The sequence below is a fragment of the Nannobrachium achirus genome, assembly GCF_963921795.1.
Source record: "Nannobrachium achirus genome assembly, chromosome: 22".
Classification (NCBI taxonomy): Eukaryota; Metazoa; Chordata; class Actinopteri; order Myctophiformes; family Myctophidae; genus Nannobrachium; species Nannobrachium achirus.
Window position 1 is genome coordinate 36280844 of NC_137829.1, and position 27332 is coordinate 36308175.

The 27332-nt window shown below is 41.7% G+C and overlaps 2 protein-coding genes across 3 annotated transcripts in view; both read left to right on the top strand.

Moving 5' to 3' along the window:
* The window catches only part of LOC308308322 (metallo-beta-lactamase domain-containing protein 1-like), a 403236-nt gene that overhangs the window by 336504 nt on the left and 39400 nt on the right, over window positions 1-27332 (top strand). The gene's annotated exons all lie outside the window — the stretch shown is intronic.
* adarb1b (adenosine deaminase RNA specific B1b) overlaps window positions 1-27332 on the top strand; it is a 247942-nt gene that overhangs the window by 1976 nt on the left and 218634 nt on the right. The gene's annotated exons all lie outside the window — the stretch shown is intronic.

The following is a 27332-nucleotide window of genomic DNA, read 5'->3' on the forward strand; positions in this document are numbered from 1 at the left end:
TGATCACGGCAGGCGGGGGGGCCGGGTAGGCCTGGGGCGGTATGGACATTTTGTTACCGCGATTACCGTCTTCCCATTTACCGCCGGTACTGCGGTAATTACCGCACCCCCGTATCTATTAATTAAGGTTCGGCGATAAGCCAAAATATTGCAATCATCTTCCCAAAAGTCGCCTCTCCACAGTGGAGAGGCGACACAGCCTGACTGCCCGAGATATACTTCTCTGTACAGCACAGCGGGTCTGGCTTTCAAAGGAGCAGATCTACAAGCTCACACCACATCGCATCCGCGATGCGTTCTGAGCTTTTAGATCTGCACTGTCGGGTTACCATAGTAACGTAGGCTAGCTACTTGGGCTTTTCAGACACAAACAGCTATGTGAACAAACCAGAAGAGGAAGGGTAGTCAGATCGTGTACAGTGATTCTGTAAACTCACGTCACGTCTCAACTCTCAAATCACAGTGATTGAGTGCTGCTATATACAGGTTTTAGTTACAAGACTTGACAGAAAAGGTTATAAAATCGCCGACGCGCCGCTGGACGGAGCACAACGTGCGACGCGGTGGAGCTGGAGAAAGTAAAATAGTTTCATTTTCGGTTTTGTCCACGCGGCCCGCGCTCCGCCAGTAATCCGTATGAATAAAAAAAGATATGCCACAACACAAGGTATGTATTAACATCCTTGTGTCGAGTGGATTACAGAGAAAGTATATGCTGCATTGCTGCTCCGTCATAGAGTTGTGCTCCGTACTCTACTGCCCTGCGTGCACTGTGTGTGTGTGAGTGACGTATGTGGGCGGCTTCCAACGTGTGGTACACGGCCCAGAGCAGAGCGGCATGGAGCGCATGCGGTCCTCGCTTCTCCCCCGTTTTAAAACTCGCTCGTTCTCAATAAAAATAGCCTATTTTTTTTTCTTTTTTGACCGCGGTAAGGACCCTGACACCGCGGTAGGCCGCGGTATACCGCGATACGGCGGTACGGCGGTTACCGAACCCAGCCCTAGGGCCGGGGCCCATAGCCATCCCATTCGCATACACCCCGATACAGATATTGGCTGCTGATGTCCTCGATCCATATGTTCGCTCCTGAGGGCAATATCATTTCTGCTGTGATGAATGCGCCGTTGCTGCATTAATTTTCACTGTACAAGGACAGCGGTTTCACACGGGCAAGGTTTTCACTTTTTGAGCGGTGGTAGACCGCTCCATAGCATGGCCGTGTGTGTATCCGTGTATGTATCCGTGTATGTATGTGTGTATGTAGCCTGAACTACCACTCAGTGACCAGAGAGGGTGCTCTTGAGTCTAGTCTGAGCATCAACTGCAATATTCTTTCTCTCTCTCTCACACACACACACGCACGCACACACGCACGCACGCACGCACGCACGCACGCACGCACGCACGCACGCACACACACACACACACACACACACACACACACACACACACACACACACACACACACACACACACACACACACACACACACACACACACAACCACCGCTCAGTTCACACGGGTGTGATTTTTAGAGGAAAGCCGGATAGGCTCAACATCTGTGAGAAGCCTCTCTAAATACAGTATCAACTAATATATTAAATGGCTTGCTGACAAAGTCTGGGCTACTTTTCATCACCTTTTTAGAGTTGTAAGTAAGTATCAACGTTTAGCCTACATAACAGCCTCTTTATAGACATTTGCAGAGCCAAATCTAAAATTAACCTTAATTATTAGGCCTGTAATGGTCAACCAAACTTTTATACAATACATTGGAGTCACAGTTCGGTACGTTTTTCAATACAGAACATAATTGTAAATAATAGCTATGATCATTGCTTTTAATTTGAACAAAATAGAGCTCAACCAATACTGTGTACATTGTCCACATGTGGCGGCAGTGGCTCAGGGGTAGAGTGGCCGTATTAGAACACGGAGGGTTCCTGAAGGGTTCCCAGTTAGATCCCGGGCTCCCCCAGAGTTAGTGTTGAAGAGTCCTAGAGCAAGACGCTGAACCCTCGATGAGCAGGTTGGTGCCTTGCATGGTTTCCTCCGCCATCGGTGTATGAATGTGTGTGTGAATGTAATGCACATGTAATGCACATTTGCACAATCTCTGTAAAGCGCCTTGGATAAAGGCGCTATATAAATGCACCATTTACCATGTGAAAAAGGCGTATTGCTTGCTCTTCTTGATTGCTTTGTTATTCAGCACAGCACTTTGTTTAATCAGCGCAGGCCTTTTAACACCCAGCAAATTATGTCCACCGCATCTTCTCTTAGTAACTTTAGAACAGGGCATTCCGCTTGTCTGCCCTTTGCAACTATCTCTCAGAGTAGGCTATACAGTATTTATGTTCTTGTTAGGGATGAACAATATTGAACTTTTTCAATTAATCAACAATCAGATTAATTGCATGGTCAAATCAATCAATACTGATTGCAATACAAGTTTCCAGTAGCCTTTAACCTATTTTACAGTAACAGTGATTTTGGGTGCAGTTGCAGACTTGTTCCAACAAACTAAACAATAAACAAACAAAACTTTCTTATTACCTGATTTATTTTTATTACTTAACCCTACACTTTTTTGTGTCTGCTTTCACTACTCTAAGAGATGAGCACACATTAGTTCCAACAACCTAGTAGTAACAATGTAATATTTATTTTTACGTAACATTTTATCAACGTCTTTACTTAAAAAAAAAAAAAAAAAAGATTAAATCTGCTGCCTTTAGTGCCTTTTATCATCACAAAAAGCATCAAATAGAAACATGAATATTATAAAATTGGGAATATTGGCCGATACTAATATGATGAACAGTATATTTTGCATCCCTATCCACCTCTTTCCGCTGGAATTTACTGGAGAATGTTTTGCACCACACTTCCGGTTAACAGCAGACATACAAGCTCACGTCGCAGATGCAACCGTTGTGAGCTTGTAGATCACACTCGGCTGCGGCGCCGGAAGCTCCGTCCAACTTCTGCGCAATGCACTATGGGATGTTGGAAAGTTGTGGATAAGAAAGTAAGAGTTCCTGGACTTCCATCTATAAAGCAATTCGGCTTCTTGTCAAGACTGTCTCCAAGTTACATTGAATGAAATAAGTGTTGACATCATAATTGTAATGTAGTTAAACTGCCAGTGCCGTTATTTTAACTTTTTAGCGATACATATATTTTATTTATGGTATCCTCACAAAGCTACCCACCACTGGCTGGTAGGCCTGTTTATGCTCCAGTACAAAACAATCACCTGCATGTGGAGGGTGGCAGGTGTTCATTTTCCACCCTGTTTGGCATCCTCTTTGTTTTTTTCTCCTTGAGTTGTTGATGAAACATTGGTTGATGAACTATCACATGGTCTTACTGCAACCAAAGTGTGTGAATGTATACATTGGGAGTTGGGACAGAGGGTTAAAGAATAAAGGTTTTGTTGATACTCATACAGTTACCAGCAGCAAAATGGTGTTGGCTGCATGTTGTCAAGCTATTACGGATACTGCGAGCATTCTAACTGAATAAGGTAGCAAGCAGACATAATGTGGAATGTTTATATGACAAAACCTTCGGTTTGTTGTGCAGTCAATAATGATATAAATTACAATGCATTCTGTGTAGAAACACTGGAACCTAAAGGGGTCAAGCTCTCTCTAAGTTATCTATGGTGTGGTGCACATATATAATGATGATCTGAACAAAGCGGTAAAGGACGTGGTGAGCCCTCTCCAAGACAGTGTACGCTCCTCTTAAGCTGTATCTGCAGAACCCCCTAGCTTTGATGTGCCTAAAGCGCAATACATCCGAAAACCTCCCGGTTGGGAAAGGGTTCCCTATAGTTCGGCGAGTCAGGACATCTGGAGGGGGACATGTTCCTAGGAAAAGTTCTGGCTTCTGGGGCCGCCCTTACGAAGCATGGAATGACGTCAATTTGTAGTTGTATCAAGTCCCTTTCCTTTTTCTTTTACCCCACGATTTTGCAACCCATTTTCACCCAGTGCCTATTGCCTATGTAATCCTGGGCTCTGCTCTGCCGTGCCTGGGGAGACAACGGACTGACCTCATGCTTCCTTCAGTGCATGAGTAGTTCAAGTTGTTTCTTTTCACCTGACAAGGGGGATTTCTCTGGGATGGACATAGCGCGTGGAAGGAACACGTAATTCCAACCAGTTCCTTTCCCCTCCATCAAGCGCCCCGGCTGGCCAGGGGGAGGCATTATTGAGACCAGGATTACTGCATGTTTTTGTGAGGGTATCAACCCTAGGAGACACGGGGAGAACATGCAAACTCCACACAGAAAGGCCCTATCGCCGACCCCACCTAGGGTGTGGGCGCTGATGATGCGGAGGTAGAAACACGCCCCCAGCACCCACTGCGTCCCCCGGCGGGAATCGAACCCAGGACCTTCTAGCTGTGAGGCAAAGCGCTAACCACTGCGCCACCGTGCCACCATCACGTCCCTTTCCTAAGAAAGGTTCGGGTGACGGAAGGATTTTAAGTGTTTTTAATATTGCCACGATGAATTACATGTTATGCTTTTTGATGTAGGTAAACTAGGTTGAAGAAGAAGAACGAGAGACATCTTAACTCAGTCGGTGCCATATTTAAAGTGGGATGACCTCTTATATTGCCGGTTCGCCAACAAAGGGTTAAAAAAATAGTGTGCACGCTGGTGCACACATTCGTGCACAGATCATGCACTATGCATGTGCATGCTTTTCACAGCTTTCAAACAAAAAAATCCGCTTGGAAATCCGTTTAGGCATTCAGGAGAAAGGAGCCCTTATGTTTTCTTCAAATGTAAACAAACATGGCTGCCATGTTTGAAAGATGGGGTTGGTATGGGGGTTAAACATGCAATTTCGCGATCGCGATCATGCCTAGTACACTGTTGGAGGTCCAAAAATGTTTTTTTCAAAAAAAAAAAATTCAAAATGTTTTTATTTTTTATTTTTTATTATTTTTCAAAAAAAGACGTTCAGAAGACGTCTGGCAGGGAGGTCCATAGTGAAAAAGACGTTTTAAAGACGTTTTTATCATAGAAACATATTTTTTGGCAGGGTATGAGTTAATGAGATTTCTTTTTTAGAAATGGAGGAGAAAGACAAATGAATCCCCTGGCTGCTAGGTTGATGCTTGATAATGAGATGCTGGCAATAATAATCCACCATCGTACAGTATGTATTATGTCTGTACCAAGTTTGTTTTTGAAGTTTTTTCCTGGAGACTAGTGACAGCACAATGGCCTGCACTACTGCACCGGCTGGAATTTACACTCTATTCCACAGAGAGGCCAAAAAATGCCCATGATGGATGACAAAGCAAATGTTTTCCCTTTCATCAATACCCAGCTTAGGAAAACTGAGTCTTAGCACCATAATTATGTTAACTTGTGTAATGAGAGTGAGTTTCATTAGTTCGAGTGCAGGTTGTTTTTTTGTTTTTTTTTGTTTTCCAAATATCCCACAGAGGTAGTTGCAGGGAATTCATAATAACTGAGTGAATAGGCCAGCTTGTCACATGAACAGTAATGCATTCAGCTCCGTTAAGGGCCTCCATGAATGCCACGACTAGAAGCGTGCATCGGCTCTCTGCCATCTCTCTGACTTTGGAAGCGCCTGCATTTTGGAAGCTTAATGGTGGAGCGCAACAGGGGTGGTTTGCTTGCAGTGTGTTTTAATTGCTTGGTGCAGTGATAAGCAGGAGGTAGAGCTGTCGTTTTTTGGCGCATCAGATGGCGGGAGCCTGGCTTGCGTGACCCCCCGCAAGGACGGCCACAATATTGATGCTGCCCCATCACCCCTGTCACCAAATCTTAGTGAGCAGAAAGGCCCCAAAAATCTGGCATTGGTCGGGCTCTTGATTTGTACCCCCTAACCATCCCAGCCGGCAGCCGTGCTCATTTGGTGCCGTTGTCATCCATTTGCTTTTGGGGTTGTTTTGGATTGCAGGTCATAATTTTCTCATACAGCTTTTGTATGTTATTTATCTCCTGAGTGGGGAGGAGAAAGACTCAGGGAGTCACTGATCTGAGGTGATGAAATATTTGTCCTGAATGAACTGTAGTGTCTAGACAGCGTGTAAATATACACAGTATTTGTCAGTTATGCAATGCTATGAAATATGAACAACAAAAACTAACACAACTAGGAAAAGTGTGGTTGCCGTGACGCGAGTCACACATGCAAATTAATTCCGTACTTGTCCCTTGCATGCCCATATATGGAGTTCCCTGTTGTCATCAATATTAACACTTAGGGTGCCCAGGATTATTCTACATTTAATCGGCAGGTGCCCATGGGAACCTGCCATGGCAAAAAAGTAATTCGAGTAAATGTAATCCGAGTATGTCCTGTTTATTTTCACTATAGTATTTTCTTTCAGTCAGGACAGTTTTCTAACAATCGCGGGCATCAGTGTTTTTGTAACGGCCGGTAGAGAAGGCCGCGTTTTAAACATGAAGGTGATTTAAAAGAAAAATGCACATTAAGTGCAGCAGTGTTACACTGATGTGAATGAGGGAGACAGACTTCCCGGTCACGTGATCTCACGCTGCATTTCGGGAAATGGAGTGTTTTCCGTCACCGCGGTAGCCTGGTACAGTAGCTACAGATTAATACAGTTTACTGTACAACGCGTCAAACGCGTCAATGGGCACAGGGAGCATCAAAGAGATGGACGTGTTGGCACGTTGTGGACCTCCTATGAGTTAAGCCCATATCTTGGAATGCCCATATATGAACATACTGTGTCAGGCAACCACACTAAAAAAAATCTTAACCTTGCGTAGGATGGCTGAACTCACCCCTCTATAAAGCATTCATACCACAGGTTGCCTGCTGCTTTCACAACAACACATTGCTGCTGCTCGGCCATTGAACACTTGGCAGAGAATGGAACCAACAGCCACACAAATCTCAGTGCTAACTTTGTCCTTGGTTGTGCAGTCTTTAAAGCAGTTGAACTATTCACAATCACCACCGTGGTTAATTGTGGGCTCGCCTGGAAGGCGAGCACACGTATGTTATCTTCATTATTTATAGTCAGTCAGTATCCTCAAAACTTTGGCGCGCTTCATCTCTTAAACGCTTACACCTTTCAACACCATTCAAATTTTTATGTGTTCAGCTTACTGAGGACACGTGTGCTTGTACTTTTGGTTTTGAAATGTTTTGTAGTATAAATATAAAAAAATAAAAATGTTTAACTTTAAGCACCCAATGCATTTCCAATGGGTTTAGTGAGTGGGGACAGAGTGGAGAGAAGGATAATAGACCCATGTTTATGTTAAGGCGCTGTGGCTGCAGTGTTCACACTTCAGATATGCTATCTATATCATTGCGTTCACACAGGTCTGCTCTCTGATTTGATCCAAATGTCTAAGCTGTGTGATGTATAAAACTATAGTTATAGTTAAAACTATAAATAAATGTCCCTCTCCACTCTACTGATTACACAGCTGTGATCAAGAATCAAGTCCGGGCGATGGGATGTAAATCCCATAGCCATATATCCTAGAGCCCGCAGGGACAGTCAGCCATATTAGTGGTTGTTGTTGGTTGTCAGGGAGATATCAAAACCAATGCATTTCCAAGTCAGATCCACAAACACAATAAAAGCCATGCTCCACTCCTCAGTCTGGAGTGGCCACATAGAAGAACGCCTTGGTTATAGACATAGTGGAGGACAGATGTGATCTGGGATTGTTAGCCTACAGTATATGCACTCAATATACTCCACTACAGTTGGAGTCCATTTGACAGTTGCTGGTTCCCAAACACAGAATCAAAAATGTAGATCTAGAACACATAGAATATGTACAGTACAGTAAGGTTCAGTAGAGTACAGTAAAAGTACAGTAAGGTTCAGTAGAGTACAGTAAAGTACAGTAAGGTACAGAAAGGTACAGTACAGAAAGGTAGAGTACAGTACAGTAAGGTACAGTAAAGTACAATACAGTACAGTAAGGTACAGTAGAGTACAGTAAAGTACAATAAAGTACAGTAAAGTAGAATAAAGTACAGTAAGGTACAGTGGAGTACAGTAAAGTACAGTAGAGTACAGTAAAGTACAGTATAGTAAGGTACAGTACAGTACAGTAAGGTACAGTACGGTACAGTAGAGTACATTATAGTATAGTACAGTAAGGTACAGTACAGTACAGTAAGGTACAGTAGAGTACAGTACAGTAAGGTACAGTAGAGTACAGTAAAGTACAGTAAGTTACAGTAGAATACAGTAAAGTACAGTACAGTAGAGTACAGTAAAGTACAGTAAGTTACAGTACAGTACAGTACAGTACAGTACAGTACAGTACAGTAAGGTGCAGTACAGTATAGTAAGGTACAGTACAATACTGTAAGGTACTGTACCTTACAGTACCTTAAAGCTATACTGTGTAAGATGCTCAACTAGTGGTCAGTAGCCCTATAGCAAACCGCGGTCGCGTTCGCGTCTTTCGCCCGTTTTTCGTACCTTCACACCCCCGCGTCTGCCTCCACAACGCCGAGAGCTATCTTTAGAGGGGTCCCTGGTTCCTGTGCGTTCAGGCATTCCGGAGAAACGGACTACTTCACCCTGCCTGGTAGGCGAGATTACCTTTTGAGTAAAGAGACACACGGGCGACTACAAATATGGCGACCCCACTTCAAGATGCGCTGTGATTGGCCGGTAGTGTACCATGTGTGCATGATCGGTGATGTGATTGGGCAACGTATACACAACGTATACAGATGATGCAGATTACGTCATTTTGGCGCGAAATCCGGTCCACGGCCAGGATCATAGAAAACATATAAAGAGAAGGCTTCAGAAGCTGAAAATAACGGAGTGGGTGTTCTAAAACTTTAGCGATTTAACAGTTAGGACAATTTTAAGATTTGTTTTATAAAAAAAGTTACATGGTACAACTTTAAAGTATCCTATTTGTTGGGTTGGAAGCGAGCCCACACTGTTTCGAAGGAACAGTATTTCTAGTTTCTTACTACTCTCAGTGGGTTGTCCCTTTGGTTACACTTGTTATATTTTGTTATAATTTATTCCTCAACATCAAAACCCAACATGCAGTCCACATAGAAACCCTTCACAGAGCTGACTTCTTTTGATTCTTTTAACGCAAAACGGAGCACATGTAATACGCATTTCCAATAGCACAAGATCCATTGGTACAGGTACATTGAACTTACCGATGTAAATCACTGTCTGTGTCTGATGTATTTTATTTTTGAGAAGTTGTTGTGGAGCTGCAACAGGCCCATCAAATGCTAGGTAGGAAGGTACAAGTTGATCATAAAAGGCTTGCAATCGCTATATACCTTTCGTTATGACCTGACTCAGTCCAAGTATAAAAATAAGGATATGATAATTTAAATACAGTATTTTCTGGACTATAAGGCGCACCTGACTATAAGGCGCACTGTCAATGAATGGTCTATTTTCAAACTGTTTTCATATATAAGGCGCACCTGACTATAAGGCGCACATAATAGACGCTACCGTTGCGTTATGCATCCAACAGATGGAGCTGTGCTAAAGGGAATGTCAATGTCAATGAATGATCCATATATAAGGCGCACTGGACTATAAGGCGCACTGTAGTTTTTTGAGAAAATTAAAGGCTTTTAAGTGCGCCTTATAGTCCGGAAAATACGGTAACTCTTTATGACAATGAAGTGATACAAATAAGTGATTTAGCATTGTACCCAACCGTGCGCGATCTGAGCCGTGGTGGACTTGGAAAAAAAAGGTCAGAAAAAGAAAAAAAAATAACAAAAACAAAGAAATATACATTAATTCAAGTCTCCATGGGTTGAGTAATCGATAGAAAATAAATATTTCTAAGACACCCATTAAACTATACAGTATCTATACAGGACCTGCAAACTGCAATGTGAATTGACTAGTCTTCTGTATTGACATTAAAGCCAAGACAATCCTGCATGCAGGATTATATGATCAAGAACAAAGAATATGGCTTGAATGTTTATTTCTTTAAATAATATATATTATATATAATATTTGAATTTAAAAGAGTACTGTTACCCTTTAACCCTTTAGCCTGCCAAATATGTTTTTTCCCCCCCTTTTTTTTATCAATCATGCAATCAGAAGAAGAGAAAAGTTGCCATAGGTGGCTTTTATTTATTTTGATTTGTATTTATCTATTTTATGAGTAGCCGAGTCACTCCCATACTCTCTCCACTTTTCCTCTCTCTCTCTCTCTCTACACTGTCCCTGACAAATAGAAGCTCAAAAAGGCCCTCTAAATAGCTTTTTTAAAGGATTCTGCTCATTAAGCAAAACTTTCACACCGACATGTTGTGCTGACTGTGCTCTTGAATGTGCTACTTATCCATTGTGCTGCTTGCGCGTATATACATCTGACTGCTGCAGAATCGGTTTTATGAGAGTCACCGGCCCCGTCACCGATCACGGCCGAGCAGCAGAAAATCAGCGAATTCTGGTTGGATAAAAAAAAAAATGGCAATGAAGTTATTTAGAGGGAAGCTCAACGTGATCAAAATGTGCCTGTGACTAGGGCTGTCACAATTATTACTAGAGATGTTACCGATCAATCGGCAATGGATCGGATCGGGCCGATCAAAGCGTGATCGGTGATAATCGGTGGTTTAGATCAAAAGGTAAATTCACCGATCCGATCCGATCGGTGCATCCGATCAACCAGCCGTTCAGTATGCCCACTTGAGGCCATTTTGCGGTATGGATTTCCACAGTGCTGAACTAGCAGTGTTGTTTTTGTTGACGAGACGATAACGACGTTTAAAATGAATGAAAAGCTGCAAAATATTGTAAGAGTAGTGGCCAATCATATAGGGGAACGTTCTTGGATGTAGCAACAGGCTGTGTCATTGGCTGGAATGTTGGCATGAGAATACACATGTTATTTGTTGTTGTCTGCTGGGTATTGGGAAATAAAAGCTAATCATCTGATTGAGGAAAGATGTCAATATATGTTCGTTTTTTGGAAAAGAAGAAACGTTTACAATCCACGAAAATAATGCAGGCTTACTTACTGTGGAACGCTCCTATTCCAGTTATGGTAAGCTGTCCTTTTAACAAATCATATTCCTTTATATTCCTTTGCTTTGAGAAGCAGTGTGATAAAAGTTCTTATTCCCGTTCCAAAGTACTCCATGTGGCTGCACGCGCTGCAGTGATGTTATTGTAATCGTTACGTTCCAATCCTTATGCAAGCTTTTCCTTATGCAATCCTTATGCAATCCTTATGCAAGCTTGCCACTGGCCGTAACGTTGAAAGTGAAAGTGAAAGTAATGTTTTCTTTTGCGGTGAAACCATGTGGTGAAAAAAGTAGGCCTACTCGCATTTTATACTCGAGTAAAAGTATCAATACTGCAATCCCTTACAAGTTAAGTAAGTCCATTATTCAAAATGTACTCAAGTAAAAGCACAAACGTCCTGGCATCGAAATGTATAAAGTATCAAAAGTAAAAATACAAAATGTTTGAGCATAGTAGATCTAGAAGATCATGCACAGTACAGTACTTAAGTAGCCTACTAGGCCTAGTTACTTCACAGTGTAAAACATGTCATACGGTAATTATTTTTGCCTTGAGCATAATGAAAGCAAGGCAGCGAAATAAGGTACATCTTTCCTTGACAATAATGAGAGGCAACAGACAACAGCATTACTGAGATTTTTTCTGAATATAATGTTTTATATTCCTATAAATATTACATTTTGGAAATATAACTAAACTGAACCATTGCATGATTGCCAATTTGCCTAGTTAGTAGTAATACTCCAATGCTTTTTAAATGTATTATTACACAATATATATTCAGCTTGGTGTAAGTGATTTTCTTTGGTTCAAATCATTTATTATAAGAAAATAATATAACCTTTTTAACCTATAATGTTTTGTTTTAACCAAAAACCACTTACCCTACTATATAAAATGTATACCGTAAATAAAAATTGCAATTAGATATTTTCTCAAAATCATTCAGCCGCCTTAAAGACACATTTTTCTTTTTGACTAAAACTATTGACTAAAACTGGACTAAAACCTTTTGAGTTCTCGTCGACTAAAACTAGACTAAAACTATCAGGGATATAAATGACTAAAATCTGACTAAAACTAAGAAGCATTTCGTCAAAAAGACTAAGACTAAATCTAAAATGCCCGCCAAAAACAACACTGTGCTGAAGGAATAATTAGTTACTGCTATGATAATAAATACATAGTAATGCTGGTAAATAACTATAAGGCAAATATATAAATGAATTCATGAGTGAATTAACTAATTAAAGTTAAAACATTAACATTTAGAAAATATAAATAATATATAAATAATAACTTGATCGGATCGGTGATTGATCGGTATCGAGTGATCAAACTTTTGTGAACGGTGCTCGGTGATCGGTTCCAAAAAACCTGATCGGACCATCCCTAATTATTACATAATCGTCTAATCGCAATTATTTGACATAATTGCAATTATTTGACATAATTGCAATTATTTTGTCATAATCGCCGTAATCGTTTACAGGTTAAAATGTTTTCATATTTTCAAACATTTTCAAAAATAGTGGAAATAGCAGATCTACAAGCGATGTGACGCGTGGTGAGTTTGTAGATCGGCTATTTCCACTATCAATGTTATTTTTTTAAGTATAAAGTTGTCAAATATGTAAGTAATTTCTTTGTATATTTAGTTTATGTGACATATCTGCCATGTGCAACTTCAAACTAAGCCAAAAGCCAAACAGGAATGTAATTGTCAACGGCAGAAACACAATTAAATTGTTAATCGCAATTATTTGAGTGAGAATTAATCGTCATGTAAAATGTCACAATCGTGACAGCCCTACCTGTGACGTGCACACCGCGCTGCGGGAACTGTTCCCTCTAAAAGCACTTTTAGTTTTGCGTTCAATCGCTCCATTTACCTCGGAAGTTCAAGGAAATGCTCTGGAATGCATATACCGGTATGTGCAGGATGTACAGTATCTCTCAAGCTCTTAAAGGGTACCCCTGTTTCCTTGTTTTCCCATAGCCTTCCTTTTCCCTGGAGTGTTTGAGAGAGGGGAGAGAGGAGTGTACCTGTCAGCCTTTATAGGGCTTTCAGTGGATCGCCAGCAGGCTTCCAGAAAAGCCACATTCCCCCAAGGGTATACTGCTATAGTTTGGTGCTGTGTCTGTCAGTATAGCTACTGTCACTGTCTTCTCCAATGCCATACCCAGAGCAGTCTCTGTGAACTTGTACAGACAGACTCACACACGCACATGCAAACAGGGACGTGCAGAGAATGTTAGAGAGGCAGGGGCTGAACTTTCTAAAAGGGCCCCTTGGTGGAACTACTGTATCGAAAATAGCAGAACTCCAAGCTCACAACGTGTCGCACTGCGACACGCTGTGAGCTTGGAGGTCGGCTATTTTCGGTGCATGATACCACACTGAACTAAGCACAAAAGTCAATACTGGAAAAGTGGCATAAAGCATGGATTTCGAGTTTGGACAAGGCAATTCTCTTGAATACTGCCTTCAGCTATGGCATGGAAAGAGTGCATTTGCATTTCTTTCACCAGAGTGAAAACTGCATTCATGGTCTGGAGAGGGCACTTTTTTACAGACGGGTAAAAGGGCAGGGGCTAAAGCCCCCTTTGCACGTGCCTGCACACAATGATTCATGACCACTGTCGTGTGTGTGTATCAAGCCCGATAACATGGATCGTGCCGTGATGCAGTGGTACATGTATCCGCAATGGATTAGGCTAAGCACATCAATAATGCAGGCCTCATAGAGTAGCTGTGAAAACATGCTTTTCATGTTTTATAAGCTTCACTCTACTCCCCCGCCCTTTGCCGCTGCCGTCTGTACAGTCAGAGACAATAAATCCTCTACTCATGTGCACAGTGAATCGCGGCGCAAACTTAAATGTCTTAAGTGGGGGGCATAGAACAAGGGCTTCTGAAACGTTTGAACCGTTCCAGTCGGTAATTATCTATATATGGGTATGGCAAATTGTTTTAAAAGTCAGCAAAATGCTGCGATAAGTGATACTGCCATCTTCCCGAGTGAGAGTACCCCACAGCACTCTGCACTGTTGTTCTTGTGGCACTTGTCTCGAAATATAATCGAGCAGATGTGTGTGAACATATGAAATGTAGACCATGCATCGTGACTTCTGCATGTATCTTGGAAGTGAAGTTAACTCTTTTGCCACCATTTAGGTTGTTTGCAGTCTGCTCACGGCCATCAAAGTAGCTTACCGTTGCAATTTATAGAAGAATATCCATCCATTATTTCCTATCGCGGTCTTGTGTAAAAGACGGCTGCATTGCTCACGGAGCAGTGAAAAAAATCCACAACATTAGGGGGGCCGCCATTACGGAGCAAGAGGCTCCTCCTCCCTCTCTGTTTACATCAGTTTTCAGACATAGACATAGAGAAAGTAGATGCAGGGAATAGAAAACCACCAAAGAAGTGATCCCGCTGCCATTATTGTTTATGTGCGCTCCAGATTTGAGACTAACGTTACGGGAGCTGCTGCTACTGTACACACCCGCGCCACCCCATATCTGCTTACAGTGCTCAAGACGGGTAAAAGAACGAACGTTCGTTATGGCGCGGCGGACACGTGAAACAAAGAACGAGCGCTCGTTTAGCAATAAAAGAGTTAAGTGGCGATGCATTATGTTCACATATTGATGTGTGGGAAATAAGTCAAAGTTATATAATTTTTTTTTTTGCTTTTTCCCCTGTCCGTTATTCCTCCTTCCTGTGCATTTTAATAAGTGTTAACACGGTAAACGTTATGTTCTGATCATTGCTTATAGTGTTTGGTAACAGGGGTCTCTCCAGTCAGGAGAGAAACCCAAAGTGATGAAACAAGAAACTGAGCACCACAGAATTGGTACTGGAGCACTTTACAATTTAAGCTGATAAATGATCTTTGTGGAGTTCTCTCTCCTGAATGTTATCCTTAACTCAAAACATATTTTCGGTTGACTAACAAGCTGGAAAGACCAACCTTGTTAACAAAAAAGCTTTTACCTTTTTTATTTTTACAATGGTAAAATATTTTATTTTACAAAGATATATTACACATCGTAATTTCTTACAGGACTGTCAGCCATTCAAAATAACTTGGAATGTTCGTTTTTATTGAACATGGATGGCTATTATTTTAGTGATCCGCCCAGCCTTCCAATTTTTGCAGTATATCATCACTGTCGGGGAGAAACCTCGTATTTATCTAAGTTTCAAATTTGTACAATTTTACATAAAGTAAAGCCCTGCTTCATCATACATATCAAGACTGGCACACAAAACTAGTGAAAATAGCCGATCTACAATGTGCTTGTCGATCGTCTATTTTCACTAGTTTAACACAAAACGAACCGTTTTGCAGTTTGCACATACAAGGTTTCCACCCGACAACGGCGATTATTCTCTAGCCTTTTTCTCAATGAGTTCACCTCTCGAGTCTGCACACTTGTGACTTCCTGCGTCTCCATTTGGGTGTCATGACTCAAGTCAGCCATGAGGAACCACCCTTCCTCCGTCTCCCCCTGCTCCATATGCCATTAGGGATGGGACGATATCACATTTTCATATCACAATTATTGTGACAAAATAAATTGCGATTTACGATATATTATCACGATAATCAAGACCCATTATCCTGGGGAGGAACATTTGCCCAAAAAATAGCAGATCTACAAGCTCACAACTAGGGCTGTCCTCGACGCAGGATTTATCAAGTCGATTCGAGTCGCGGGGGTTAATCCGACGCGTCGACGAATCGTTTATGTAAAAAAAAGAAAAAAAAAGTGGTGCTTTAAGCTTTTAAACCACGTCAACGTAATACAATAAAACAGCAATATGTTTTAAGCCTTTAAAGTGAATTAGATCCATGAACTACCGTGCATATTGAGACATGATAGCGGTGGACACTGGACATTAATGACGATAAGATTGCTTCCAGCCGTGCGTAATTTGCCGTGCGTAATTGTGAATTGTGGAGCAGAGTAGAACAACGGAGGAGAGAATAATGCATCTCTTTGACAGCATGTCGTGTATTATTTCCACAAGTTGTATTTTCTCAGAGCACCGCTGCTGTATCAAAAGAGCTAAGTTGCCGATCTGGTGCGAGATAATAAAAAGAAAACAGTTCGCCCGTCGCTATTCCTCAGCCTGAGTCCAACCACCACACACCCACGGCAGTGAAAGTGAAAGCGCATCGCGCTGGCTCTGCTGCTTCTTTGGCCAGCTCTCAAGTAGAATAACAACTCGTCGACGCATTTCCTTTCCAAGCGGTTAACTTCAAAATAAGAGCTCCCTGTTATATGATCAAGGCAACTTTCAAGTCACGTGAACTGATTTTATTTTTAAGTCTAGTTTACAAGTAGTAGGAAGTATGGACTCAATAAGAATTACATGACAGTCACAGTCCAGCGCTCTCATACCGCACCACAGTATACTGGTGTGATAAAAAAAAATATTTTTGACGGCTCGACTCAAACAATTGGCGTCGATTCCGGGGGCTTAAAACGACGCGTCGATTCGTCGATTTTTAGAGGACAGGCCTACTCACAACGCATCGCAACGAGCTTGTAGATCGGCTATTTTTTGGAAAAGACATTTGATAGAGAGTGAAAAAGAGACTGTATCAAGTACGCATATTATTAGGGATGATAAGGAAATTCTTGGCCGATACCGATGTTTAAAATAACAATTTAGCCGATAGCCGATGCTGTTACCGATATTTGTTTATGTTGCTTTTGGTGTTAATATCTCCCCTTTTGGGCCAGGGAAACAAACAAATCAACATTGTCAGAATCCACTCTCTTGGTAGACTGCAGATAACCAACACACAACATCGCCAGTGCAAAATGTATGGTTATCAACAACAGATAAATATCGCCTACTGCCATCGGTTAATGTCAGCTTTATTTGCCGATACCGACATTGACCGATAACGGTAAACATCGGCCAATACCGATGTGTGGCCGATATATCGGTGCATCCCTAATATTATAAGTACCTTTTACCAATAGAGGGTTTAAATGCCAGATATGCAGCTCGGCAAAAAAAAGGTGAATTGATCCCAGTGCATGACGGAGGACGTTATCACGATAAATTAAAACTCTGCGATTCGATTATCGTGAGTGTTTTTTTTTATCGCGATAAACGATAATATCGCGTATCGTCCCATCCCCATATGCCATACAGCTCTGCATCCAGCCCTTGGTGATATGGCTATATATAGATAGGGAGAGGAAGAGGAAGACAAAACAGAGTGCCTTTTAGTGCTGGGTCCTGGATGCCTCGCATCAGTGCCCCTGTTTGAAAGGGTTAATGACATGTTCTGATTTAGCCAGTAGGCTGTTTCTGTTCCCGCTGGAGTGGCCACGGGTGAAGGGGTCAGGCTTCGGCGGGGTAGACAGGACTTCCTCAATTAACCACAATCCCTTTAGCTAAATTCCCTCTGTGACCGAATAGCTGTTGCAGCAGATAGCTTGGTGCAACTTAAACAATTCAGTGTGTAGCAAAGATCTTCATGGTGCTATTGATTATGAAACCATAGATAGAAAATAATACTTTTGTATTTTCTCTGGATAGAACCAGGCCTGGAATTTTGTCATTTTAGGGGCAAGGCCACTTGGCCTTTGGTGTTGTCCATTTTTTAGGGTACAAAAAAGGCCAAATGCGTACGCATGGGGGCATGTGTACAAGTGGCTAAATATGTATTTTTAGACACAATAAGCCACAACGCACACAACGCCTCGCACCGCGAGGCGTTGTGTGCTTGTAGATCGGCTGTTTTCACTAGTTTAAATCATTTTTAAAATGATAAATACAAAACAAACGGGACATACAAGGATATAAATAGCTGTGTAATTATGGCCATGGAGGTGTACGTAGAATTGAATGAAAGACAGAATAGTGGGGGAGGCCAGCATAGCAACTGCTTTTTGGCCCGTGCACAATATGTGTGTCGACTGCTCACTCATTGGAAACATTTGAATCTGACTCCTCTTATATTTTATATAAGAGGGGTCAGGATTAGTTCAAGCTAAGTTTTGTGTTGCTGTTCATAGCGCTGATGCCAGGAACGCATCTGTGACAGACGTCTCTTTGAGAGGATTCATCAAAAGAACATAAATGGCCACGGCCGGTCTTTGGAATTTCTTGAATAAGCATAGTCTTCATCGCTGAGCATGATCAATTGCACGTTTATCTTCTCCGTAACTCATTGAGCATTCATGGGAGCTCTTTGTACATACGATCATATCCGTCATTACCTGATAAGGCGGAGTGGGTTCTGTCATAGCCGAGCTCGACACTGAACAGATAACTTGCAACCAGGGGCGTCGCACCAAATTCTAGGCCCTGGGTACAAGGATTCACTGTGGGCCCCCCATGAATGTTAACTATTGAAAAATAGCAGATATACAAGCTCACAGCGCTGCGAGCCTGTAGATCTGCTATTTTTGAAAAATCGTGAAAATGTGTGCAAGAAACTTATGTTTCTATGTCAGTGGTGCTCAAACATTTTCATGTGAAGGACCCCACAAAATGATATGAATTTGGCCACGGACCCCCATCTCAAAATATTTAGTTCCAGGGACCCCCCCCCCCCCCCCCCCCGGAAAGCAAAATTTGAGTTACAAATGTTCGCTTAAAAAATACATATTCAAAGATGCACACATTTTCACGACTTTTCGAAAATAGCAGATCTACAAGCTCGCCGCGCTGTGAGCTTGTATATCTGCTATTTTTCAATAGCTAAAGTTACTAGGGCCCCTCCACCTTGGGCCCTAGTAACTCAGTCCCACTTTCCTACCCCTTGTGACGCCCCTGCTTGCAACGTCAGGGAAGTGGAAGTAGGCGTTGCTGGTCATGAAAACGGTCATGTGTACAATGTACATAGTAAATTGACAGAAGAGCTAGTGTTGGGGGTGCAGATGGCCAAGTAGGGCTGTCACGATATGACATTTTACATGACGATTAATTGTCACTCAAATAATTGGCGATTAACGATTTAATTCTGTTTTTGTCGTTGATATTTACATTTCTGTTTGGCTTTTAGGCTTTGAAATTGCACATGGCAGATATGACACATAACCTAAATATACAAATAAATTACTGTCAAATAATCACGATTAGACGATTATGTAATAATTGTGACAGCCCTATGGCCAAGTGGTTAAGGCACGTACCACATGAGCTTTGATGCCTGGCTGCGTGTCCGGGGTTCGATTCCCTACGCGCCAGAAATATCTAAAAAGAAAAACTAACATGGGAAGCCGATGTAATTTTTGTCTTTTTATTATTACTAGTTACTTACCCATCCCCTCACCCGTCCCTAAGGGATCTCGGTAGGGCTGTCACGATTATGACATTTTACATGACTATAAATTTTCTCTCAAATAATTGCGATTAACGATTTAATTGTGTTTTTGTCATTAACAATTACATTTCTGTTTGGCTTTTAGGCTTTGAAGTTGTACATGGTAGATATGACAACCTAAATATACAAAGAAATTACTGACATATTTGACAACTTTATACTTAAAAAATAACATTGATTGTGGAAATAGCCGATCTACAAGCTCACAACGCGTCGTGATGCTATTTCCACTATTCTTTTTTACTTAAAAAAAAACATATGAACATTTTTCAACATGGAAACGATTATGACGATTATGAAAAATAATCGCGATTATGTCAAATAATTGCGATTAGACGATTATTATGTAATAATTGTGACAGCCCTAGATCTCGGGCCGCTCATGTCTCTTAGATAAATTGGATCAATACCCGTATGCGCATGCCGGTTAATATATGCCTCGATATTGTGATGTCACCCTTTGCCCTCTGATTGGCTACGTCGTGAACACAGACATACAGGATTTCTGGAATTCATAGATGGATCGATAAAACCAACAATGGCAGCACATTATGCCAGGCTTGTTTCATTGGAAAGAACATTTACGTCACGGTGGAATGCTGTAAATCGTAACTTTTTTTTTGTATGTCTTCAAGCATGTCCAAAGCTGCAAGTTTAGCTTTCGGCAAAAGTCAGACTAGAGTTAAACCGTGTGAAATAAAGTTGTTAACCAAAGTGAATTGCTCAATATTTCATTCAGAGGAGATATTGGTTACAACTAGAATGTCATGTAGGCCTGCAGCATGACACACACGCATGTGCATGCACGCGCGCGCACACGCACACACACACACACACACACACACACACACACACACACACACACACACACACACACACACACACACACACACTGTTGTATTGGATTGAAACAATATATTCGCTTTGACTTCTGGTTACTATTCCCGTGCAACTCTGCTGACTTATTTTATCAGGATCTGGTCACAATGAGAGGATTTGGTTTCTGAATGGCCCGTGATAATGTCATGGGTAAAATAAGCCTTGTCAGAAGAATGAGGGATGCTGTGTGGAAGGATGGCTGGTTCCAGTGGTTCCTGTTTTTTCACCAGCATTCTCTCTCTGTCTCTCTGTCTCTCTCTTTCTCTCTCTCTCTCTCTCTCCCCCTCCCTCTCTTGTTTAAAGCCCTAGAACAGCCATCAGATTTATCTTTTATTTTGCAAACTTGCAGGTTTATCGCTCTTCTTTCCCCTTCCTCTATGGGTCTCTTGCATAGATATAGCCCATAGTGTATGTGTTTGCATGAGAATGGGTGGTTTGTGTGTATGGGGGGGGGGGGGCTTTGTTTTTCTAGGTTACGTCAATTTTGTCCCAGTTTTCTTGCACTCTAATACCAGTGATGCACCTCCTGTTCTGTTTGGCTCGTTGCTGCCACTTATTCATTTTGTACTACCGTACTACATATATATTATTATTATAATAAAAATATTCATCATTTCTGTTTAAATGTACTCAAGTAGCTTCACTTCAGAAGCACTTCACGTTGAGCTGCACCCGCAAGATAAAGGATAAAACGAAACGACATCAAAAACCTGATGGCATCACAAAACGTCACAACCAGACTTAAAAAATGTCCGTTTCACCATTTGTTTATATTTGAAGTGTTTTAAGTGTCAGCCTCAAAAAGCCATTCATAATAAACACCTGCTTATTGACCTATAAATCTATTGTTTCCACCTTCTTTATCCAATTCAATTCAAAGGCGCTTTATTGGCATGAGAAAGCATACGTTTACATCGCCAAAGCAAGTGTCAAAATATAATTAAAAACAGTTGAAAATGGGGAAAGTATATACAGCTGGAGGGGGTACAGCACTGTGTAAACGGATCTATGTCACATTGCGTCGTTATATGCGTAAGCATTAAGCATTGGTGCTCTGCCAGCTAAGGCTAGCAGTTATTACTCTTAATAGAAATACCCAAAACAAATTGGTTTTTATTAGAATCTCACTTCTATGTTGGAATCTTAGTGAATCTTGTCTCTCGCATTTCACACTTTCATACCTCCTGGTTCTTTTGTGACATCTCATTGCTCAGCGCCCTACCTTACAATAAATGCACGATGAAATCTCTGACCGTGTGTCCATCTGTAGTATCTCAAAACGTTCCTTTCTGACCGACTTCAAACCCGGTGCACGTTGCTGACGACCTGAGGGAACGCTGTGCCCAGCGTGGAGTCGGATGGATAGGCGGTTGTACAGAATCCAAACCATACAGCCATAGGCATATATGGAAACTTGCATCTTTCCCAAGTGCCCGTAATCTATAGTAGCACGCACGCACGCACGCACGCACGCACACACAAATATATCATGAACACAACTACGACTAAGTATATCTCTCAGACACATACTCCACCAAAAGCACCTTTAACCAGGCAACACATGCTTTGTGATAGACCAAGTGGCGATGAAAGCTGTGTCTAAATTAAGATGACATGCTACTCTAGAGGAAGGTGTTCCTAGCACCTCTCCAAAGTGTCACACTTTTCAGATGTGTAGTACAGAACTTTCTATTAAGTCCTTTGGAGATGAATGTTGGTATCCACCAACCTTTTGAATAGCAGTGACACTGATGGTGACATCGGTGTGTGAATCTGAATGAAAATAGAAGTCTACTTTAACCACTCTATGGTAGAGTGTGTTGATGAAATATAACTGCAGGAGTTAGATCTCTGTACGCTTTCATAGAGAAACATTACAAGACAATTACATCTCTCCATTTGGAGAGGGAGACATTGGACCAATAGTGGTAGTCTGGCTTGTTTAGCCCATTAATTACGCCTTATGTTAGCGTGTTTTCGAACCTTCTTGCAAAGAAGGGCAAGCACAACAGACAAAATGTACTTGGTGAGTAATTATCTTTAGATTAATTAGGTGAAATGATCCAGCCACCGCCACCCCTAACGCAAGCCAATGGCCTAGATCAGAGGTCTTCAACAGGGGGTCCGGGACCCCTAGGGGGTCCTCAGAGTTACTACAGTCGGTCCTCCAAATCTTCCAATCATTTTTATATTAACAATGCTGCAAGGCATTGTGAGCTTGTAGATCGGCTATTTTCGGCAAAGAGATTTGGTGTAGAGGGGAAAAAGAGCAGACTAAAGGTCAAGTTTATTTGGTAATGACAGTTCAAGTGGTTAAATATCTGAAAACACAAATTGACATGAATCCAAAATACACTGATGATTGTGCTGTCAAAACGATGAAACTATATGGAATCTATGAAAAGGTTCAGGGGGTCCCTGCTTCATCTCTCTTTCAACTAAGGGGGCCTTGGCCTGAAAACATTGAAGACCCCTGGCCTAGATCAACGGTTCTCAAACGATGGGTCGCGACCCAAAGTGGGGTCACGGGAAGGTGCCGTTCGGGTCACGCATTTTCTTTACATTTTTTTTATATCAAGAAACAGTAAAAATAAATAAGGAAAAAAAGGAAAAAAAGTGAGGTCATTGTTGAAAGTTTGTTTATTTGACAGGGACAGTACTCATTAATGGACATGTCAGTTTTCACTTCAATGTAAATGAGCCAGAGTTAGCCACAGGCTAATTTTCATCTGTAGTCCCTGGACCTTAGTGGTGATCAACCCCCCAATCCAACCCTTGATGCTGAGTGCCAAGCAGGGAGGCATTGGGTCCCATTTTTATAGTCTTTGGTATTGAACCCCCGACCTCCCAGTCTCAGGGCAGACACTCTAACCACAAGGCCACTGAGCTGGTTGTAACCAACATGAAGAGTATAGCCAGGGCTTGATGGGGTTACCAAAGAATTTCCCTCAAAATGTGGGGTTGTGGTATAAAAAAGCTGGTGTTGCATATAGACAGTGTCTCTGCAAACACACGCACGCACGCACGCACGCACGCACGCACGCACGCACGCACGCACGCACGCACGCACGCACGCACGCACGCACGCACGCACACACACACACACACACACACACACACACACACACACACACGTACGTACACACACAATAGCGAAAGAGCTGTTGAGTTGCCTTTAAATGGCAGTGCAATGCTAACTGTGATTTGAGTGTCTGTCTGCGGGCTGTAGTTTCACAAACACTTAGTGGGTTGTTTGGAATTGGGCAGACAGATGGATTCTTCTCCGGACACTTCATGTTTATGTTCACATTTTCGGCGTTTAGCTGACACTCATTGGGAGTGACAACCAATGAGTGTAACCGTGAGAATAAAGCAAAGAGTAGTTCACAGCCAGACGATGTCGTAACAAATGCTTTTGTTCCTCTGTGGTTTGGCTGTACAACCAGGGGCGTCACACCAAATTCTGGGCCCCGGGTACAAGGATTCACTGTGGGGCCCCTGTGCTTTAACTATCGAAAAATAGCAGATATACAAGCTCACAGCACGGCACCGAGTGCCGCGCTGCGAGCTTGTAGATCTGCTATTTTTGAAAAATCGTGAAAAAAAAAGTATTTGAATATTTCAAATCCTTCTAAGGTTTCTTTTGAAAAACCTATGTTTCAATGTCAGTGGTGCTCAAAACGTTTGTGAAGGGCCCCCCCCCAAAATGATATGTGTTTGGCCACAGACCCACGCCTCAAAATATTTAGTCCCGGGGACCCCTCGGAAGCAAAATTTGAGTTACAAATGTTCGCTTAGAAAATGCATATATTCAAAGATTTGCACAAATTTTCAGGACTTTTCAAAAATAGCAGATCTACAAGCTCGCAGCGCGGCACTCGGTGCGGCGCTGTGAGCTTGTATATCTGCTATTTTTCAATAGTTAAAGCATAAAATAAGGCCCCTCAGCCTTGGGCCTTAGTAACTCAGTCCCACTTTCCACCCCCCCCCTGTGACACCCCTGTGTACAACGTATTTCTGGACAGTTTATGTCTTGGTACTCTTATTTTATGCAGACTTCTTTTTTGCAGCTTGTCTTCCCAGCCTTCCTGCAGTGAACACAAAGACCTTTTGTTTTCAGTGATTAGCCACCTCACACCTCCCATCACAGCTGTGCTTGTCTGTTCGGCTGTCATGGATAAAAGGGCATTATATCCCGGAACTAGGTCCATTTTTCCAGTGATTAGATAAACGTGTGTGTGTGTGTGTGTGTGTGTGTGTGTGTGTGTGTGTGTGTGTGTGTGTGTGTGTGTGTGTGTGTGTGTGTGTGTGTGTGTGTGTGTGTGTGTGTGTGTGTGTGTGTGTGTGTGTGTGGATTAAGCATTACTTAGAATTCATATCCAAAGACAAATTCTGGTGGTCTTTGGTCTTTACTGGAAACCAAATATTACAATACATATACATATCGTCACTGTCGGGCAGAAACCTTGTATCTCCAAGTTTCAAATTTGGATGTTTTTTTTTTTCGCAAAGTAAAGCTTCATCATACAAGGCCGTCGCACAAAGGTAGTGAAAACGGCAGATCTACAAGCACACAACACCTCGCACCGCGAGGCGTTGTGTGCTTGTAGACCAGCTGTTTTCACTAGTTTAAATCATTGTTAAAATGATGAATACAAAACGAAGAGTTTTGGACATATAAGGTTTCCACCCTACAACGACGATATATTTGTATATTTTGAAATATACAAAAAAGGCCAAAAACATGTCAGATGCCTTATCCTAATTCTCCCCTTTGCAAATCCCGCCCCATTCTGCCCTGTTACTATGGTGGTACAGATGACCCTGGGCAGATTGTTTTTATAGTGGCAGTGAATGGGGGGAGAGGGTATTTTCATTGCCTCATTATTGCAATTTAAAGTACCAAAGGAAAAACATCTAGGTGATATTAACTCATTGAATGCCCTTTTCAAGATGGCCGCCAAGTACCAGGATGCCACGTTCCTAAATTTCTAGTGCACGGATCAATTTTTAGTGCACGGATCGTGCACGCCCATGCACCATATATGCACCATATGTGTAGTACTTTTTTACAGCTTTCAAACAAAAAATCCGCTTGGAAATCCGTTCAGGCATTCATGAGATAGAAGCCTTCAAAGTCAGACAAAACAAACACTGCCACCTTCCTAAATTTCTAGTGCACGGATCAATTTTTAGTGCACGGATCGTGCACGCCCATGCCTAGATCATGCACCATATGTGTAGTACTTTTTAACAGCTTTCAAACAAAAAAATCCGCTTGGAAATCCGTTCAGGCATTCATGAGATACAAGCCTTCAAAGTCAGACAAAACAGCAATTTTTGACATTTTGAAAGATGTTTGTTATGGGGCTAAACATGCAATTTCGCAATTGCGATCATGCCTAATACATTTGAGGCATTTTTAGAATTTTTTTTATAAAAATTTGTTTTTGAAAAAAAAAAAAAATCTTTTTCAAAATGGCTTCCAACTCGGGAAACTCGGGCTGTGGCAGCCTGGGACTACTGTAATAACTCGGGAAACTCGGGCCTTGGCAGTCAATGAGTTAATAAAAAGGGAAGACAAAGGTACAGTAGTTACATTGCAAAACAGGGGGTTTCCCCGAAAATATATGTTTTAATTTGTTTAATCCCAGTGGGACAGAATCACCATTGCAGATTCTTTTATAGTGGAAGTGGATGGGATTTTTCTTTTTTTCATAGCCTCATTACAGCTATATAAAGTACCCAAAAAAACACATCTACGTGATATTAATAAAAAGGGAAGAAAAAGGTACAGTAATTACATAGGAAAACAGTAGTTTTCCCCCGAAAATATATGTTTTAATTAGTTTAATCCTCTGGATCAGAGAGAGAATAGAAATAGAAAGAGAAAGCGCAGTGCATCTTGGGTAGGAAGATGACAGCCAGATTATAGTTCTCCTCACATAATAGGCTGGCTTTCGTAATTCTGCCCATTTAAAATATATGTACCCAATCGTAACTCTTAGTTACATTGATAAGGTCCATGTGAACTAGTTTGTTGAAGCTTATTCATTATATTGAGCGAAATCGCGATCACCTCGCACGGCCGTACTAGACGCACGCCGTGTCGCGCAGTGCGGACCGTTCTTGAAAGCCTGAAGCAACATTCTCCACTGCACAAACTCCACCCCCGATTAGGGTGACCAGATCCCAAGTCACCAGATGTGGGACAGAGAGTATGTTTGTGGGGGACAATGTGGGACGCCCGCCAAAGGCGGGCGGCCGAAAAATGTTGGGCTTTTTGGGGGCCAAAACCCCTGAAATGCGTAGAAAAATACATAGAAAATGTATTTTGGCACAGCTTGCCATCTGGTTGAGTAGCACATAATATGACTATGATAACAACTACAATGGAACAACTATGCAAATAAAAACTTAACAACAGAAATACATTTGAAATTATCTGTATTTACTGAACAAACCTGAAGAGGACAAGAGGTAAATCTGGTAGACATGAATGAATTACATTCAGTAAGGAGCTCACAAAACACAGTTTCCACTTCTCACAGTAGTGTGGCCAATTCATGTATTGAGGCATATCTTAATAGTCAAAGTCACAAGGATACATGTAGAGTGCAGTACTTTTAACAAAGACTTTAACTTGACCAAAGCAGCATCCTCCTAACAAAGGCAACTACAGCAAATTATTTTCAATTAGACAGGCACAACATAAAACCATAGATAAAATAAATAAAACCAGAAATATAAATCAAAACTAGTCAGGACTGGAGGTAACAATAAATAAGAATAACCATAAATGAAATTGTAAACAAACCAACACTATGCACTTAGCACTTCCAGAACCAAGGAAAGCACCTGAAAAAAGCATTTTAGCTTTTGTCCATCACAACTCAAGTCTCCAGAACCAAGGAAACCACCAGCATGAAACATTTTAGGTTTGTCCATCATAGCTCAAGTCTCCAGAACCAGGGAAAGCACTGGCATGAAACATTTTAGGTTTGTCCATCACAACTTAGTCTTTCAGTATTGTCCATCACAGCAA